Source organism: Salvelinus sp. IW2-2015, linkage group LG2, assembly GCF_002910315.2.
Source record: "Salvelinus sp. IW2-2015 linkage group LG2, ASM291031v2, whole genome shotgun sequence".
Classification (NCBI taxonomy): Eukaryota; Metazoa; Chordata; class Actinopteri; order Salmoniformes; family Salmonidae; genus Salvelinus; species Salvelinus sp. IW2-2015.
Window position 1 is genome coordinate 32679841 of NC_036839.1, and position 8448 is coordinate 32688288.

At 42.4% G+C, this 8448-nt stretch overlaps 1 pseudogene; it reads right to left on the bottom strand.

Annotated features, from left to right (window-relative positions):
- The window catches only part of LOC111978305 (prospero homeobox protein 1-like), a 14771-nt pseudogene extending 9492 nt beyond the window's left edge, over positions 1-5279 (bottom strand).
- Between the last annotated feature and the right edge of the window lie 3169 nt (positions 5280-8448).

The following is an 8448-nucleotide window of genomic DNA, read 5'->3' on the forward strand; positions in this document are numbered from 1 at the left end:
TAGGTTGTTGATGTGTCGCTAGCTGACAACAGGGTGGTAGGTTGTTTATGTGTTGCTAGCTGACAACAGGGTGGTAGGTTTGTTGATGTGTTGCTAGCTGACAACAGGGTGGTAGGTGTGTTGATGTGTGCTAGCTGACAACAGGGTGGTAGGTGTGTTGATGTGTTGCTAGCTGACAACAGGGTGGTGGTTTGTTGTTGTGTTGCTAGCTGACAACGGGTGGTAGGTGTGTTGATGTGTTTGCTAGCTGACAACAGGGTGGTAGGTTGTTGATGTGTTGCTAGCTGACAACAGGGTGGTAGGTTTGTTGATGTGTTGCTAGCTGACAACAGGTTGGTAGGTTTGTTGATGTGTTGCTAGCTGCACAACAGGGTGGTAGGTTTGTTGTGTGTTGCTAGCTGACAACAGGTTGGTAGGTTTGTTGAATGTGTCGCTAGCTGACAACAGGGTGGTAGGTTTGTTGTTGTGTTGCTAGCTGACAACAGGGTGGTAGGTGTGTTGATGTGTTGCTAGCTGACAACAGGGTGGTAGGTTTGTTGATGTGTTGCTAGCTGACAACAGGGTGGTAGGTTTGTTGATCTAGAGTTCCCACAGCCCAGCAGACTCACCTGGGGACAGAGGGATGGACACGTTAGTTTTTACTAAAAGTCTCAGGAGAGAACATGAGTTTTGGATCAAACACAATTCAACAGCTGTCCCTGGATAATATACTATGTCATCACACAGGTAGACTACCACAATGAATTATTTCTTAATTTAACTAGACAAGTCAGTTAAAAACAGATTGTTATTTACAATGACAGCCTAGGAACAGTGGGTTTAACTGCCTTGTTCAGTGGGCAGAACGACAGGTTCTTACCTTATCAGCTTGGGGATTCGATCTAGCAACCTTGCGGTAACTGGCCCAACACTCTAACCACTAGGCTACCTGCCGCCACAGTGAAGTAGGTTTACTAGGAGCACAGCTTATTTATCTGTGCTCTGGAGAGATCGCAGGTAGTGACTCTGGAGGTCCATGGACCAGTCTGTATCTAGCACCCGAAGAGCGACGGATAGAGGTAGCACGTCTCCTAGAAAGAGACCCCTGCCCTCGCACTGGCACAGGGTCTCCTGCCTATTATCAAAAACCTAATCAAATGTTATTTGTCATGCGTCAAATACAACAGGTGTAAACTTCACAGTGAAATGCTTACTCACGAGCCCTTTCCCAACAATGCAAAGGTAAAAAGTACTTGGCCGTACGCACCACCTTCTGGTCGGATGCCGAGCAGTTGCCACCGTGATGCAGCCAGTCAAGATGCCCTCGATGGTGCAGCTGTAAAACTTTTTGAGGATCTGAGGTCCCGCGCCAAATCTTTTTAGCCTCCTGAGGGGGAAGAGGCGTTGTCGTGCCCTCTTCARGACTGCGCTGGTGTGTTTGGACCATGACAGGTCCTTAATGATGTGGACACCGAGGAACTTTTATGATGGCAATGTGAAGGAAAACAATACTATCATGACTTACTGTTGGAGTGCTCCGTGTTCCTGCTGGAAGCCTCAACCTGGATGCAGAGAAATCTCCTGCCTTAGATACGACCATACATCTCTCCACCAGGCTCCAAGAAATCATTCAATGTATAGCTTGCTAAGCTACTATTTATATTATGGCACCACGTCTCATCTCACTAACAATTGCTAAGGCGAACAGCAAATTCCACTATTGTGGCTAATCCTTATTGTGGCTAGCTTCACATAGGGGACTTCTTCCATCATGCTCTTCCTTATTTGACTGTGGTTAGCTGCACCCCAGGGGTGTGTCCTCAGTCCTCTGCTGTACTCCCTGTTCACACACACTGACTCTTAACACAGGGGCACCCCAGGGGTGTGTCCTCAGTCCTTTGCTGTACTCCCTGTTCACACACACTGACTCTTAACACAGGGGCACCCCAGGGGTGTGTCCTCAGTCCTCTGCTGTACTCCCTGTTCACCAACGACTGTGTAGTTTTGCACGCCACCAATTCCATCATCTAGTCTGCTGACGACACCACGGTTTTAGGCCTGATAACCAACAACGACGAGTCAGTCTATAGGGAGGAGGTAAGTGAACTGGCATTGTGGTGTTATGACAACCTCTCCCTCAACGTCAGAAAAACAAAGGAGTTGATTGTTGACTTCAGGAAGCAGAGAGGGGGGGGGGGGGACATTCCCCAATCCACATCTACGGGACTGCAGTAGAGAGAATCACGAGTTTTACGTTTCTCAGCGTCCACATCACCGAGGACTTGTCATGGACCAACAAGACCACCATTCTTGTCAAGAGGTCGCAACAGCGTCTCTACTTCCTAAGGAGGCTGAAGAAATTTGCCACGCCACCCCGGGTCCTCTCCAAATACTACCGCTGCACCATCGAGAGCGTTTTCATCATGGCCTGGTACGGGAATTGCTCCGTCCACGACCGCAAGGCCCTCCAGCGGGTGGTGAAGACGGCCCAGTATGTCACTGGGACGGTGCTCCCACCCATACCAGGACCTCTCCTCTAAACGGTGCCTGAGGAAGGCACACAGCGTCATCAAGGACCACATTCCACGAGCTGTTCTCTCCAGTTACCATCGAGCAAACGGTATCGGAGCATGAGGTCTGATACCAACAGGTTCAGAGACAGTTTCTGTCTACAAGCCATCAGACTTGCTGAACAGTTGAACTGGACTGACTACCTGGTCTGATTCTCCACACCTTAGCACGCACACACACACACACAGCTGCTACCAGACTGTTATTATACTGCTCAGTTTATACACTGCCCCCCCAATACACATGTAGATATTGGACTATAAATTGTGTCTTCCTGTATTATACGTGTGCTAAAATATGTATTATATTCTACTGAGCCATTTACTTTATGTTCGTATTCTTCTCTTTTATTCAGTATTGTTGTTGGATTGTCGAGAAGGAACCTGCAAGTAAGCATATCATTGGACCATGTATACCATGCGTATCCTGTAAATACGACTAATAAAACTTGACTAGCTAATGTGATCTAGCTAACCTGAGCGAGCCAACTGCTTCTGACACATGCCACGATCCTGCTTGCTTTACATCTGACAGATATTTAGCTACCGTAGCTAGCTAGATAGTAATGTTTTATGATACTTGAAGTTTAGTTCATTATCTAGCTACCTAAGTATAAAATGTAGATTCTGACTGTAAAACACAGCTAGCTAGCTACCTAAGTGTAAAATGTTGAATCTGACTGTAAAACACAGCTAGCTAGCTAGCTACCTAAGTGTAAAATGTAGAGTCTGACTGTAAAACACAGCTAGCTAGCTACCTAAGTGTAAAATGTAGAGTCTGACTGTAAAACACAGCTAGCTAGCTAGCTACCTAAGTGTAAAATGTAGAGTCTGACTGTAAAACACAGCTAGCTAGCTACGCTAAGTGTAAAATGTAGTCTGACTGTAAAATGCAGCTAGCTAGCTACGCTAAGTGTAAAATGTAGTCTGACTGTAAAATGCAGCTAGCTAGCTACGCTAAGTGTAAAATGTAGTCTGACTGTAAAATGCAGATAGCTAGCCAGCCAACTCAACTTTCAGTTGTAGCCAAGCTAGCTAGCTTGATACTCACTCAGTAACATTAGCTTACCGTGCTTTTCTGTCCAACTGGATATTCCTCTCACCAATCCCGGTCGACTCCTTCTCGCCTACTCCCCGTCTTCTTCTAGGTTCAAAACTCTATGGCTGTAGCCCGGTGCCTTATTGTCAAAATAAACCCACTCATAACACTGCTACCTGGTGTAGCTAGGCAATCAATGGCTCATTGTTCCAAAGTTGTTCACCGGTTTCTACGTCAAGCAAGGACAATGTTCCATTTGTGTGTTTTCATGGTGCGTGTTCAGCACAGCAGCATAAAATAGATCTTATCTCCAATTTCTAATGTCGGAAAAAAGTGACACTGATACATGTATGKTCTACACATTATTGTTTTTGGGGGGGGTACTAATGTTAAACATGATCTTTAAATGTTGAACACCGTTATGTCATACTGAACGCAGCCCAGGCAAGTGTCAACGGGCACTGTGGCATTGATCACCCAATGGTTTGTTAGATACCAGCCACATATGTTTGCGTGACACTCCCTCGTTATCATATTGGAGGAAGAAATAAAGATAATAAATCATATAAATTAATAGAACAAAAGAAACTGCTATTAATTATTCATCTGTATGCAGTCATTCGTCCATTTATTTATCTGTTTATATGAGCATTCATTTATGTATTTATCTATATGTGTGCTTTTATTTATTAGTTTATTTCTAATTATGTCAGGTTTAGTCCTCCATAATGAGCAGCTGGCACCTATTAATTGTCGGTGCACGTACAGTATGTCGCAGTTGATAATAGGCTAGGCTACATAAACATGGACGGACACGCGCGCACACACAGGTCAGTGCACTCACAGCAAAGGACATACGGAGTACAGTCAGTGTGACAAACCAAAAGTAGAATTGACTTTCGACAATAACTCACTCAATTAGATAACCACCCCCGCACGGAAACCGACTCTTCTCTCTCTCTCCGTGAGACCGTTAGAACCGGTTAGTTCTGAGGTGTTCTAATGTTCCTCTTCCCGTTTTATGTCTGCAACCGCTCCTCTCGTGCCCTTCTGTTTGCTCTGGTCAGTGCATCCGCTCCGTAGGAAAGCAAAGCCCTGCGCGCGGTGTTTCCTGTTATTGCTGCTCCTCGTTGTCACCCCTCTATCTCTCTCTCTGTGTCTCTCCCTCTCTCTCTGTCTCTCTCTCTCCATCTGTTCTTCCTATATCTCTCTGTCTATCTCTAGCTTCCTAACATTCAGTATCTCCCTGTGACATCCTCGCACGCTTTGAAAAGGTGCGGGGATGGGAGGGCGGGCTCGCGAGCTGTTGTCCACTTCACCGCACGGTTGGCATGAACCGCCATGTTCCCCATCTCCTCTTTCTCTCTGTCCATTATGTAGACTAAAGTATAGCTACGTGATATAAAATGAACTAACGAATTGCGAAAACTTAAATCCACTGGGATTATATATATAGTACTATTGTGGCTGTAGGACTGAGGGTATATCCGGGGGGTAGTTAGTTACGTGGGGCAACTAAACTTCATACTCACTCTCCACGTGGGTAGATATCCCAGTAGTGGAATCCTGGCTCCTGTCCTATCACAGAGCAGAGTTCACGTTCCCTAGGTCTCTCATTGGCTCTTTAGAACGACCATTATAAACACTTGGTTTAGACAATCGTTTGACAGATTTAAATCAGTCCCAAATGACACCCTGACTTTAGGGCCCCGGTCAAGGAAATAGGTTGTGATTTGGGACAAACTTACTAACTGACAGCCGAAACTCGTCGCCTCGCTTGAAGGAGTCAAATATTAACTTTTTTTTGTTTGGTTATCTCTAGAAGAAAAACATTGATTTATTTGTAGACAACATTTATTCACACGAAGGAGCCCAGACAGCAAACATGGCAAACTTTATTGGCTACATGGACAATGTGTTTTATTGTCATCTTGGCTTGGTTTAATGGGTTCTGTCAGCTTTTAGGGCCTTGTGGTTGATAGAAGGGTTAATGATTTACTAACAAATAGGAAACATCTCATCTGTTCATCTACTGTCGTCTGTAGCCCGTAACACACACCTGCCTCACTCTGTTCCCTTTCTCCATCCCTCTGTTTTTATCCCTCCCATCCTCCATCTCTCCCATCCTCCATCTCTCCTTCCCTCCCATCCTCCTTCCCTCCCATCCTCCATCTCTCCCATCCTCCATCTCTCCCATCCTCCATCCCTCCCCACTACACATTGGTTAGCAAGATGTTATTGGTTCAGCATGGTTAGCAGATGTTATTGGTTTACTACATACAACATGGTTGCAGATGTATGTAATTGGTTCCACATGTATAATACCGTTAGTCAGATGTTATTGGTCAACATACACATGGTTAGCAGATGTTATTGGTCACATGGTTAGCAGATGTTATTGGTCACATTTAGCAGACTGTTATTGGTACTAATGGCTAGCAGATGTGTATAGCAGAAGTTTTGGTCCATACAATGGTTAGCAGATGTTATGGTTACATACAATGGCTTAGCAGAATGTTAATTGGTCACATGGTTAGCAGATCGTTATTGGTCACATGGGTAGCAAGATGTTTATTTGGCTCACACTCATGTTTAGCAGATGTTTATTGGTCACAGGCTAGCAAGATTGTTTTTCATTGGTTCTACAGATGGTTAGCAGATGTTATTTGTCACATGGTTTAGTAGAATGTTTATTGGTACATACGGTAGCAGATGTGATTTGGTACTTATCAGATGTCTATTTGGTCTACATACACATGGCTTAGCAAGTGTTATGGTTCATATGGTTAGCAGATGTTATTTGTCATAACATTGGGCAGTGTTTATTGCCTGTAAAGATGTTATTGGTTACATACACATGGTTAAGCAGATGTTATTGGTTCATCAGTTGAGATTTATGTAATACACATGGCTTATACAAAATTGTATTGGTCACATGGTTACTAGTAATGTTATGGTACATACCACATGTTGCGTGTTATAGGTCAATGTTAGCAGATGTTTTATTGGTCTACATGGTTAGCATATGTTATTGTCAATTGGTTAAGAGCATGTTATTGGCACCAATCTACAGTTTTTGTATTTACGATGTTATTGGTTCAATACACATGGATCAGAAGTTACACATGGTTAGCAGATGTTATTGGTTACTACACATGGCTTAGCAGATGTATTATTACATTACACATGGTTAGCAGATGTTATTGGTCACATACACATGGTTAACAGATGTTATTCGGTCACATGGTTAGCAGATGTTATTGGTCACGATGGGTTAGCTAAGTTATTTGGTTTACTATACACATGGTTAGTAGATGTTATTGGTCACATGGTTAGCAGATGTTATTGGTTACATTACACATGGTTAGCAGATGTTTATTGTACATACACATGGTTAGCAGCATGTTTCATTTTGTCTCACATGGTTAGCAGATGTTATTGGTTACATACACATGGTTAGTAGAATGTTATTGGTCACATTGGTTAGCAGATGTATATGTTACGTACACATAGGTAGCAGATATATTGAGTCACATGCGTTAGCAGAGATGTTATTGGTACATACACATGGTTGCAGATGTTATTGGTACACCATGGTTAGCAGGAGTATGTTATAAATGTTGCAGTGTATTGTACATACACATGGTTACAGATGGTTATTGGTTACATACAGGTTAGCAGATGTTATTGCGATCACATGGTAGCAGAATGTTATTTGGTTACTATACATATGGTTTAGTGAGATGTTTATTGGTCTCATGGTTACGCAGATGTTATTTCAACATTGGTTAGCAGATGTTATTGGATCCTACAATGTTAGTGTCTATGGTCAGATGTTATTGGTTCTACAAAGATGTTTATGTTTAGCAGATGTTATTGATCACATGGTATGCATAGATGTTATTGATTCAATGGTACAACGATGGTTATGTTACATCAATGGTTGGATTTTTGGTCAATGGTTAGCAGATGTTTATTGGTTTACATCCTGGTTTAGCAGATGTTATTTGGTTACTATACACTGTAGCAGATGTTGAATTGGTCACATTGGTTGCAGATGTTATTGGTTTAATTACACATGGTTAGTAGATGTATTGGTCACATGGTTAGCAGATGTTATTGGTCAGTGGTACATGACTATGCATGGTTAGAGATGTTGGTAATGTTAGCGATGTTATATCACATTTTAGCACAGTTTTGGTTTATAGCACTGGTTTAGCAATGTTATGGTCCATGGTTTAGCAGCTGTATACTACCATGGTTAGCAGATGTTATTGGATTAAGGTTTACAGAGTATGTCAATGGTTAGCAGATGTTTTATTGGTTTACATACACATGGCTTAGTAGATTAATGTTAGGTAGCAATGTTTGTTACATACACATGGTTTAGCAGATGTTATTGGTTACATACCATGGCTTAGCAGATGTTTATTGGCTAGCATACACTGGTTAGCAGATGTTATTGGTTATACACATGGGTTGATTGTCTACACTGGTAGTTTATTGGTCATACACAGTTACAGTTGGTACACATGGTGTAAGAGTTTTGGTCCCACAGGTAGTGAGTTGTATGTTAAGAGGTCATTTCAGTGGTTAGCAGATGTTATTGGCTAAATTTAGCAGTATTGGTCAATGTAGTAGATGTTATTCTGTAGCGAAATGCTTGTGCTTCTAGTATTCAACAGTTGCAGAATTATCTAAAAGGTAATATCTGTTATCTCTATAATTACAATTTTCAACGAAAATACCTAATACACATATCTAAGTAAAGGAATGGAAATTAAGAATTATTAAACATATGGACATGCAATGTCAGAAGAGCTAGATAATACAGTAATAATAGAATAAGTATTACATTAT